Source organism: Leptosomus discolor, unplaced genomic scaffold (assembly GCF_034619465.1).
Source record: "Leptosomus discolor isolate bLepDis1 unplaced genomic scaffold, bLepDis1.hap2 HAP2_SCAFFOLD_48, whole genome shotgun sequence".
NCBI classification, from domain to species: domain Eukaryota; kingdom Metazoa; phylum Chordata; class Aves; order Leptosomiformes; family Leptosomidae; genus Leptosomus; species Leptosomus discolor.
In genome coordinates, this window is record NW_028237740.1 from 727,441 (window position 1) to 739,946 (window position 12,506).

The window sequence follows — 12,506 nt, forward strand, 5'->3', positions numbered from 1 at the left end:
CGTTCCTCTCCGTGACGTTATTGTAGTGTTCATGAAGTATCAGCCGATAAATACCGCGCACTTGGGTCTCAGGGCCCAGCTGAGCCAAGTGGGTGGCCCCGATCACCACACGCCACATGGTGAGGTACCTGGAAGGCAGATGCAGAGAGGCCTCAGAGGGAGCGGAGCCACGTGCTGCAGCAGCCCTGTGGTTCCCTGCCTTCTGCTTCCCAAGGCAGGGAGGAAAGCAGCACTGCGGAGGGTGCCACTGCCCTAGCACGCCTTGGGCACCAGGAACGTGGAGCTGGAGGCTGCTAGGAAGCGGTGGCACGAGCCCAGCCTTCTGCGGAGCAGTCTCTCAGCTGGGCTCGCCAGTGCCCTGGCACCGGGCATACTGCAAGGCAGCGGGATGGCAGGAGCTCGTGGGTCTGCGGACGGGGCGCCTGCTGGTGCTGTGGGGATAGCCCCCTTCCCTGCTCCTCCTTACCTGGCCGCGTTGAAGCAGTGGGCTGCTGTGAGGACCCACTGTGGGCTGATGAGGGACCCTCCGCACACGTGGCCCCAGGGGCTCTGGATGCTGACGATCCAGGGCCAGGCCCCTGGCTGGGCACCCGAGCCACCCACGACGCGCGACATGCTGTAGCTAGCCGCCATGGGCCGGAGCCCGCAGGTCCTGGTGTAAGAAGAAACTCATGAGTGTGCTGCTGGACGGCTGTGCTGCTGTTGAGGCTGAAGGTCAGCCGTCTTCCCTCCCCCCGAGGGGCTGCACGGACGGCAGGGCCAGGGAACCCCGTGGCTGTGCCTCCAGCCCTCTGTCCGCTGTAGCCCCGTAGACAGGTTGTGCCAGCAGCCTGGGAGCTGGCAAGGAGCTGAGGCTCCCACAGGGAGTTTGGGAAGCTGTGGAGTGGCCACAGGGGCCGCGCGGGCCCCCTCCAGTGAAGCCTGTCAAGGGCTGCCCGAGCTCCCTCCCAGAACCTCGGCCCACTTACCCACAGCTGTCCCACATGCCGTGCGCAGGCCGGCACACGGCCAGCAGGACGAGGAGGGCAAGCACTTTCATTGCTGCCAGCGGCACGTGTCAGCTGCAAGAACGAGGTCTTGTTGCCTCCAGCGCAGCCGCCGACGTACTGCCCGCAGCAGTCTCGCTGCCTCTGATGGCCTTGGCCCTGGGGCTGATGTCACAGAGCCGCCGTTTCTGGGCGTGGGGCACGGTGGCCTCTCAAGGCGGGGTGGAGGTGGGGGTGTCAGCAATACGGGGGGTTTCCAAGCAGGAGGGGAGGCGGAAGCTGGGATCGGACAGCCCTGACAAACCCCTGCTGAACACTCTGCCTGTGGGATGAGGGCGTGCAGGCCCCGTGGCTGGCAGCGGCAGAGGCTGGGCTTTCTTTAAAAATGGATGCTGCCCAAAGGAAAAAAAAAAAGAAATGAACCATTACTTTCCAAACTCAGTTACTGACGGGCTCAAGCAGTGTTCTGCTGGTTACCAGGAATATGCAGAAATGGGACTTAGGGGACCACCTGCACCTGCGTCTGCAATTCCAGTCCCTTGCTATCCCAGGCCAACATGGCCCGCCATTCGATTAATCCATTTATCAAGGTGTCTTCAGCTTGCTGGCAATTTTGCCCTGCCAGTGCTCTGGGAATGCTGCTTGCTGTCCCAGGGCCTTGTTCCTCTCAGGAACCTCAAAATGCTCACTTAGGTTCCTGTTTGCTACAGACACAGGCTCTTTTAGTGCTCAGAAAAGATGAGGGGCACAAGCCACACCTCAAGGAACTCCAGTACCTCTAGGACATGTTTATCCCAGCAATATTTAGGCCCACGTGTTCTTCTGAAGGCCACTGAGGTCGAGAGAAGAGCAGGGAGACAAGTGACAGAGCGCTGATGCACTCAGATCTGGGTTGCAGGGACAGCAGTGTCTACCACCCCATGTCCTGCCCCTCCTGTGCTGGCTGGCACCTTCACAGCAGGGACAGCCAAGGGGCACACGGTGCCACCCCCTATCTGCCACAAAACCTAGCACCAAACCTGCAGCAGTTTTCATCTACTCGACTATGCCAGGCAACAGAAGGAGCTGTGACAAGTCCTGCTCAGCCATCCCCGTTTCGCTGGCAGAAACCTCTACAAGTGGGGCAGGAGGGACAAGCCGGGGCCCCTCTGATGCTCACAGGGAGCACCCGCAGCCCCTTCCTTCCCACCGCCAAACCTCTGTCCGCTTGGCTGGGACTGACTTCACCGCGTTCCTCCCTGCTCATCTCTCGGCATACACCAGTCCCCAACCCCATTTCAGGCCTCTGCACCTGCTATCGTTCCACTGCAGTTATTTTGCCACCCTGTAAAACTGAACTTCCTACCAAAACACAAAAGAGGGCCACGAAAATGACCAGAGGGATGGAACACCTCCCCTGTGTGCACAAGCTGAGCGAGTTGGGGTTGTTCAGCCTGGAGAAGAGAAGGCTCCGGGAAGACCTTCTAGCGCCCTTCCAGTGCTTAAAGGGGGCCTAGAATAAAGATGGGGACAGACTTTTTAGCAGGGCCTGTTGCAATAGGACAAGGGGTAACGGTTTTAAACTAAAGAGGCCAGATTCGGACTAGATATAAGGAAGAAATTTTTTACGCTGAGGGTGGTGAAACACAGGCACAGGCTGCCCAGAGAGGTGGCAGAAGCCCCATCCCTGGAGACATCCAAGGTCAGGCTGGATGCGGCTCTGAGCAACCTGATGCAGCTAAAGATGTCCCTGCTCACTGCAGGGGGGCTGGACTGGATGGCCTCTAATGGTCCCTTCCAGCCCAAACCACTGTAGGATTCCACTGATTTTTCAGCTGAAAAGCACCGAGAGTGGAGACTAACACGAGGGGGCTCCATCTGATGCCTTCGAGTTCAGCTGATGACAAAACCAGGACACAGCGCAGCTCTTTCACCTGCAGCCGCTTCGCGTTTTACCGGCAGAAGGTCCTGGGCAGACCCTCGCCTGCCCACGTCCACCTCCAGGCAGCAGCTCCAAAAGGCCCGAAACTCAGCGCACAGTTGCTCAGGGTTCTGCAGCTCTGGTGTCCCGTTGGTCGCTATCAGATCCATCGCCTAGAGTGACAAGAAACACAAGACTCCACCTGTTTCTTTCTTACCCAGAACTGCTCACAGAGAGCCCATTTTTTAAGGTCCAGCCTCCAGTGCCAGTTTCCTCCCTGGCAGAGGGTTAGAGATGATTTTTCTCTACCTACAAAAAACCTCTGATGCAGCCACAGCTACTCCAACGTCAACGTGATCTTGCCTCGACAGCTGATTGCAGTGGCTGACCTAGTTAGGAGGAACTCCATCAGCAAAAGCACATTTGGCTTCTCTGTGCATCGACACCAGCTTTCCTGGCTATTTTAAAGAGTGAACTTGGTCCAGCTGTATTATTTCAAAGGATTCGGACATAAAATGCATCCCTGCAGTGCTCACTGCTCCCTAAAGTACAGCTTCCTTAAAACAAAGGTAGTCCAGATTTTCCCTCTGTTCTAGATAAAAATGGTAACTAGAGGATAAAAAAGTAGATCCATCAGCTTATTCCTTGGCTAAACAGAAACATTTGGAACCTCATTTTCAACACAGACACGTTAGCTGTTTGCACAAATATATTATGAAGAAAACACATAACTGGGCAGAGAGGAGCCACCCGCAACTCTGTCTTTCAGCAGTCTCCAAATTCCAGATCAGCAAGTCTTCCTGACAGACCTCATGCCAAGGAATTAGAACGTAATTTTGCAAAACATGGGGCGAGCATTATCCGGGGCAGTTCACTTGGAACCAAGGTCTAACACGCTGCGAAGCTGGACAGATGAGTTCATTCTGCTTTTGTAAGACGTTCTTCAGAACGGCAAGACAAATGTTTTGAACTGTTTGAACCTAAACTTGCAGAATATGTCCCAAATATACAGCAATAATAATAGAAATAGGCCTAGGAGTCTTCCATACAAATGTCCGCCATGACAAGAACAGCTCTGCGCTACTGGCGTTTAAAGAGACGGTGGCCAAAGGGACTTTGCTCTTATCCTCTTAAAGGTAGAGGAAAATTTCCAGGCCTAAAAAGGCAAATGAACTATCCTAGAGGAAAAACAATAAAAGGAAGTTTCTCTGCATTTCCCACAAGAGAAGTGTCACAAAATCAGTCCTGTCCCGTCCCTCTGCAGCTGACCTCAGGCACTGGGCAAAGCGGTGAGCCGGAGGGCCTGTCCTCACTGCGGTTAAATGGTGCTGCCCCAGGGACGTCCCTTCTCCTGCGGTAAAGGAACACAGCACCCATGGCAGCCTTGGGAATTTTATTCCGGCTACATTCGCCTGGCTGTGAAACAGGAATGCCTAGGATTTGGTTTGTTGGGTATTTTTAAAACTGAAACTGGGGAGGTCCAACCAGCGTTTCAAAGGACGTTTATCGCACCAATATTTGTCCCTCAGGCCCCAGGCGTATGCCTGGTGGAAGGAAATCCCAGTGAGAGAAAACAAACACTGTCACAGAATTATCCAGGCCACTCTTGGCTGGAAAATGGTTCATTCCTGTGAGTTCTGCATCGGCTGGAAAGAACGTGAGCAACAGGGGATGCATTTGCTCTACACGTGGAAAACAACAATCATATCTACATTCAGACTGGTGTTAACTCTTTGATCAACGATCCTTTAATGCCCTTAGAGTACATTTAGGTATTTCAACTCCTGTCAGGAACGGAAGCTGCTGCGTGCCTTGCACTGTTAAAACAAGCATTCACGAAAATGTGAAAGAACATCCTTTGGTTTCCAGGCTTCGCAGAACTCCCTGGATGGGGTCTAAATGTGACTATTAAACCCAACAGCTACTGTGTGCCATCAGCTAAAAACCTGACCTGTAAAGACGGGTCTTGCTTATCAGCTCTCCTGTTTGGATGCAGCTGAGAGCTCTCGCTGCACTCTGTGATTCCACACACAAGAGCAGAAGGATCCTGTCCCTGTTGGGGCTGATTCACTTTCATAAAACCAGCTGGGAACTGGGGAACTTCAGGAGGTCCATCACAAGCTGTTCACTGTTCCCAGCTCAGGGGCAACAGCCCCTGCCCAAGAGCCCAGGAAGTGAACACAGATGGGACCAACTCCAGGTGCCTGATTTTAACCTCCTGCAGTTTTACTCAGGCACCTGAAGACATCGTGAAGCTCTGAGTGCTCAAGCTGATCTCAACTCCCGCAGCAGATGAGGCATGTATGAAGAAAAACAGCATCTCAAATAATCTGGGCAAGGGCAGGAATGGCTGAATGTGAATTTGATCAGAGAGAAAAAATCCAGTTCCCTGCCTCACAGTTGACCTGAGGCTTCTCCAGGAGCCCTAAGCAACCTTTGAGGTTAAGGAAGCTGGGAATTTTCAGCCTGCAAACCAGGGACACAGGCCTAGTGCCACCCTGCCAGCTGTGGTGCACTCAGCTGACTCAGCATCAGGCTGAACCCAAACCTCTTTACTTCTTCTCCCCCCTCAGGAGGTGGCACAGTGCACACCGCTCCTCCTGTGTGCACTGGAACCAACAACCCCGGGCACCTACCAAACCAAAACAAGCCTTCCAAGAAAACTCAGGAATCTTTGTTCAAGCAGAGCGGAGGACTGACACTGGTGTAGTTGTTGTATTCCTTTCTTAAGTAGCCTGCCTGGGGGTATGTCCTGACCCTTCTGCTGTTTCTTCTCTCAGCCTGCAGCACACAGTCTGGGTGCCATAGACCAGAGAGAGCACAGCCTTATTGCTATGGGAAAAGCTACACGTCATGCTCTATTTCAATTCCAGCCTCAACACAAACGATCTATCTATACACATGGTCACAATTAATTTCCTCATACATTCCTGCATCCCTCTCAGGAATTAACTGTGCAGCACCTAACTTTGTTCCAGCTACCAGTCATGAGGTTTTATCTTGGTATACATGCCTTCACTATCACACACTCATTTGGGATAAGAGCTGGTCATTTCATTTTAAGGAATAAGGATGAAACGGAAAACCTCAAAACATTAAAAATACATTTGTTTACTCCAAGTTTCTGTGCTAAAACCCATTTTTAGAAAGTCATTTGCTAATGAGTAATTATGGCATTTCTACAAGCAGCGACACTGCTTACCTGAAAGGCTCAGGTGAGCCATCGGCACTGATCCGAGTTTGAAAAGACTTCTCTGCCTGCAGACACAGCTGGAATGCTTTTCAGAAAATGTCGCCAACTGGAGAAACTTGCCACTGAAAAATCGCTGTCACTCAGAGATATAGCTCAAAGAGATTTCAAAAAGCATACAAGGTATTTCAAGCCCAGTTGAAGGCAGAGATGGCACATCTCTGACCTGGCTACAAGTCACGTCTCTGGAAGTCTTCCCCTTGATGTCACCAAAGCTACAGGAGATGCTGCTGTGCTGCTTTGTTCCAGCTACCAGTCATGAGGTTTTATCTTGGTATACACGCCTTCACTATCACACACTGCAGCTTTAGAAGCGGGCCTTGGGGGAACTGGTTCCAGCTGATGCGGCTGGGTTTTTGTCTCACGGGGGACTAACAGGATAGATCTGAAAGACACTGGTATCTGATTTTATGTGCACCTTACCCTGAGAGGATCTTCATCAATAGAAGGAGGCTGTCCTTCTGCCATCTCTATTGCCACGACCCCAAGGGACCAGATGTCCACCTTGGGGCCGTAGGCTTCTTTCCTCACCACTTCTGGTGACAGCCAGTCTGGAGACCCGACCACTGTGCTCCGTCGACTCTGCTCAGGGCTGAGCCAAGCACAGACACCAAAATCAGCTGAGGAGGAAAACAAGTGGTGTTAAAGGCAGCTCGAATTAGGAAAGCGAGCAAAAGAAATCCCCACTCTATGCCCGAGAACATATCGTGGAATCTATCTGGAAAAGCGGCCGTGCTCTGTTTGCTCAGTGCTGTAGCCATGGAAATATTTTTGAATTGTCCACTTAAAACCCACCCCTCAAGTTCCCTGCAGTGGCTTTTGTTGACTTGAACTGTTAGACTCTAACTCCCTCCTTCTGGAAGGGCCACACAGAAACCCAAGGCACTCTTCACACTTTTCTCCTTTCTGTGCCTCTGCACGTTGGAACTGTGCTCGGAGCTGGCAGCAGTGGTCAGCGCACTACCACAGGAATCCCTTCTGAGGAACTGGCTGTCAGTCAAAAGCAGCCCCATGCCACAGCCTGGGAAGGCTGTGCCTGACCAAGAATACCTACCCAATTTGACAGTCCCATCCACTGCAAGCAGAATGTTGTTGCTTTTGATGTCCCTGTGAATCACTTGCTTTGAATGAGGGAAATCCAGGGCTTGCAGGCACTGATAGGTAAAAAGGAAACATGAGGGTAAAAATTAATGACCTGATTTCATCACTCAAGAAGGAAATGCCTCTAAAACATTTAATTTCCAGATGAATTGCGAGCAATGCCTGAATATTGCGCTGTCAAGAGGAATAGCTTGCTGCTTCAACGCTATTAAAGTAACAACTTTCCAAAGGAAGGCATATCAGGTTTGGGAAGAGAAATGTCCATTACTGTCACGGACTAGCCCCTGAAAGCACAGGCAGGATGGCTGCTGCCGCAATCAGTGTGCTATGTCCATCCATATGATAAAGTATTGTTTGCCAGAAATGAGAAAGTCCCTTCCTTCGGTGTGAAGTAGATCACTGTTGGGTGGGAGGTTGCAGGACAAAGACTTTATTGTCAGGCTCTACAGCAGATTTGGAAATAGCACCTTAGTCATTTTTCAGGAGCAAACACCATTTTGGGTGGAATGCTATCCTTTTAAGCTGAGACTCTGACAAATGAGTCTCTCCTTTGCCTTGCTGTTCTTTTAAAATACTGCCACCAGCATGTTTGCTTTTACAGGCAAGGAATGCAGTACAGACATGCTCCAGGCACGTGTTTAAAGAGGAAAAGTTGAGAAGAGTCAAATTAAAATAAAAAAAGTAAAAAAATGTAATGCAATAACGGTGTTTAAGAGTGTAATCACAGAGTACAGAAAGTGCAGTGACACTGTCAGGCAGTTCACTTAAGATGCCCTTTATTCTCCATATCATAAAGCAAGGCAGAAACAAAGCTCTCAAGATGAAATCCCTCCTGTTCTTGCCACCTGTTCACCAGTACCATCCCGTCCAAGGGAGAGGAAGCACACGCGGGATCCCTCACCTCCCTACAGACAGCTGCCATCTGCCCTTCCTCCATACAAAACTGGGTAACATTTTCGGTTAAAGCGCCTCCGGCCATGTATTCCGTCACCACCCGGAGCTCATCACTGACCAGGTAGCTGAAAGAAGAAAACAAGGGCACTGAGATGAACAGGCACAGCTAAATTACCTTATCGAAATGACAGCTGGTGATAGGGGGCCACATAGAAAATATATTTTATAACCCAAGATATATCAAAAATATTAATAGGGATCTATATAGGAAAAAGCTAAACCTATTAAAACTTGCATCCCAGAACTAACATGCATGGAAGTAAGCAATTAGTCACTAACCCCTGCAAACTGCTTGAGAAAGAAGCTGATAAGGAAACAGAAAAGACAGAAACAAGGACCTAATTCATGGCTCAAAGGCGTCAAAGGCAGGAGGAGCTAAGAGCTAAGGAGGGCTCGCTAACATCCATCTCTAACCAAGGACAAAAAGGAGACAGCCAGATGTGCACACAGGGACAGACCAGGCTGAAACCAGTCTGGTGCTGCAAGTTCAGCCAAATTAGAGCTTCTAGGGGAGAGGGGAGGAGTACAGAGCGAGGAAGACCTACAGCCTTCATCCCTGAAGACCCCTGCCCAGGACCACCAGGAGGAACTGCGCAAGCGCCCTGAGGAGGAGCCCGAGGCAGAGATTATGGAAATGAAGTGAGAGGAAAGAATGGCCTTTTTGGGGACAGGTCATGAATACGTCTAGGCATTTTGAAATAGGTGATGTTTTAACTGGATAAATACTGGAGAAGCGGCCACAGTGGGGATGCACGTTTGTGGTGGAGCGATTCCCCGTGCATCTGCGCGCAATAAACATACCTACTGTGTAACCTTTCGGGTTGTAAAGTCTTTTCCCTACGTCAGTTTTGGCGAGCCATCCAGAAGGCTCTCTGCTCGGCTGCGGGATCACCTGGGGAGCGGACGCCCCTGGGCGCACCCCGAGCACTTTCCTTGGAGGAGCCTCCGCTGCCAGCCGCTCACCGTGGGAGCAGACAACAACCTCCTGAAGCCGCGGATCAAACGGTATGTTTTGTGAGAGGGGCCTGTAAGTCGTACGTGTGGCCGGGGCAGCTGGTAAATCGAGCAGAGACATCTGGCGTGCAGCATAGTCCCCGTATGGGAGGAGGGTACCCTGCATGGTAACAGGGGGATTTGCTGACTGATGGGGCGGCCGCTAGCAATCTTGGCAGTAGATCGAGCAAATCTGAGGTTGCCGCTGCATCCCAACATCGGGAGCCAGGACGGACCTGCTAATGACTGGTATATAAGAAGCAGGAGAAGGGTAAGCGGGCCTCTCACGATAGTGTCATCTTTCCAATATTTGCAGCTGCTTAGAAGGGTGTTCACTGGGAAGGCTAAACAACTAAACTTAAACCCCACAATCTTGCCAGGGGATGTTGGTTATGACTCTTGCCCAGGAAAGTCGGTTTGCCCGTGCCCTGGATGAGTAGTTGGACTCCATTACCTGGCAACAAAAGTAGAGTTAGTTGTATGATTTGCCCGGGGATCAACGTGAGTTGTTTGTGAATGTCTCTATATGTTAGTTGAAGCTTCCTGTGATGATAATTCCTGTCGTTACTATCAAAACTGTCCGGACATTCTGAGTGTATGAGTGAGTGAGACGTACGAAGTGAGTGAGGAGCTCTATCCGCGGTTCTGAGCTGGGGCAACTGAGGCGGCCGGAGAAGAGTGAAACGAGTGTAATAACTTGAAGTATGAATAAGGAGTGCCATGCCCATCCTTGATACGTCTGTGTAATTCGTGGATATTGATAAGTAGTAATGTTGGTACGTGGAAAGCAGAGTTGTGCGGAGAAGGAAGGAAAAGATAAGCGAAGGGTTCTGTCTTGGTTTGAAAGACAGGTGTCTGTGGAGGAAGGCAGGAGCCTCCCTTGAAATGGAAAGTGCAACCCCCTTCCCTCCAAATTATTATAATTTTGAAATTAACAGGCTTTCAGGCAAAGATATGGGGAATAGGAATAACAGTTATTTACTAATATATATATATATATATAACACAAGGCAGGAAAAAAACAAACAACCCACTGGTTTACACTGACAGAGTCAGGAATACAACCTGACACCCTGTTAGGGTGGCAGTAGCAGTCCAATAAGATGCTGGCTGCAGTCCTCCTGAAGCGATGGATATAGTTCTGTGGAAGCAGCAATCAGGTAAAAGAGTCTGGTCTTCCTCCGAAGGTCCAGTGGTAGGTAGGTAGCTCTTGTCCTCTGGAACTCCAGTGGGGGGAAAATCTCCTCTGGGAATCCAGTGGAAGAAGGCTGCTAGGGTGTTCAAAATCTCCGTTTTTATTTAGCATGGACAGCTTGGCTCCTTCCTTGATGGGCCATTAAAAGGAGATAGTCCAGGAGAGAGTTATCGATGGGTCAGGCGATAAGGCATTGTTGTGCCCATTAACAGGAGATAGTCCAGAGGGGGGAGGCAGGGAGCACCGCCCCACCTGGTCTCAACAGCTCCTGAAGATGGTAATAGAATATTTTTTTTTTTCCTTTGGCACATTTCACACTGTAACACAGGACAGGTCAGAAGACGCAAATGTGTTGGGGTTTGGCGTTGGGGTTTGGCGTTGGGGTTTGGCGTTGGGGTCAGAAGACGCAAACGCGTTGGGGTTTGGCATTGGGGTTTGGCGTTGGAGTTTGGCGTTGGGGTCAGAAGACGCAAATGCAATGGGGTTTGGCGTTGGGGTTTGGCGTGGGGTCAGAAGAGGCAAACGCTTTGGCGTTTGGCGTTGAGGTTTGGTGTTGGGGTCAGAATACGCAAACGCGTTGGGCTTTGGCGTTGGGGTTTGGCATTGGGTTTAGTGTTGGGGTTTGGTGTTGGGGACAGAAGACGCAAACGCGTTGGGGTTTGGCATTGGGGTTTGGCGTTGGGGTCAGAAGACGCAAACGAGCTGGGGTTAGGCGTTGGGGTATGGCATTGGGGTCAGAAGAGGCAAATGCTTTGGCGATTGGCGTTGGGGTCAAAAGACGCAAACGCGTTGGGGATTTGCGTTAGGGTTTGGAGTTGGGGTCAGAAGACGAAAACGCGTTGGGGTTTGGCGTTGGGGTCTGGAGACGCAAACGCGTTGGGTTTTGGCATTGGGGTCAGAAGACGCAAACGCGTTGGGGTTTGGCTTTGAGGTTTGGCGTTGAGGTCAGAAGACGCAAACGCTTTGGGGTTTGGCGTTGGGGTTTGGCGTTGGGTGCTTCAAGACGCAAATGCGTTGGGGTTTGGCGTTGGGGTCTGGAGACGCAAACGCGTTGGGTTTTGGCATTGGGGTCAGAAGACGCAAACGCGTTGGGGTTTGGCGTTGGGGTTTGGCGTTGGGGTCAGAAGACGCAAATGCGTTGGGGTTTGGCTTTGGAGTCAGAAGACGAAAACGCGTTGGGGTTTGGCATTGGGGTTTGGCGTTGGGATCGGCGTTAGGGTCAGAAGGCGCATATGTGTTGGGGTTTGGCATTGGTGTTTGGCGTTGGGGTCAGAAGACGCAAAGGCTTTGGGGTTTAGCGTTGGGGTTTGGCGTTGGGGTTTAGCGTTGGGGTTTGGCGTTGGGGTTTGCCGTTGTGGTCAGAAGATGCAAATGCGTTGGGGTTTGGCGTTGGGGCTACAAGACGCAAATGCGTTGGCGTTTGGTGTTGGGGTTAGAAGACGCAAACGCGTTGGGATTTGGCATTGGTGTTTGGCGTTGGGGTCAAAATACGCAAACGCGTTGGGGTTTGGTGTTGGGGTTTGGCGTTGGGGTTTGGAGTTGGGGTCAGATGACGCATATACGTTGGGGTTTGGTGCTGTGTTTTGGCGTTGGGTTCAGAAGACAAAAACGCGTTGGGGTTTGGAGTTGGGGTTTGGCGTTTGGGTCAGAAGACGCAAACGCGTTGCGGTTTGGCATGGGGTCTGGAGATGCAAACCCCTTGGGGGTTGGCGTTGGGGTCAGAAGATGCAAACAAGTTGGGGTTTGGCGTTGGGGTCAGAAGACGCAAACGCGTTGGGCTTTGGCGTTGGGGTTTGGTGTTGGGTTTAGCGTTGGGATCGGCGTTAGGGTCAGAAGGCGCATATGTGTTGGGGTTTGGCATTGGTGTTTGGCGTTGGGGTCAGAAGACGCAAAGGCTTTGGGGTTTAGCGTTGGGGTTTGGCGTTGGGGTTTGCCGTTGTGGTCAGAAGATGCAAATGCGTTGGGGTTTGGCGTTGGGGCTACAAGACGCAAATGCGTTGGCGTTTGGTGTTGGGGTTAGAAGACGCAAACGCGTTGGGATTTGGCATTGGTGTTTGGCGTTGGGGTCAAAATACGCAAACGCGTTGGGGTTTGGTGTTGGGGTTTGGCGTTGGGGTTTGGAGTTGG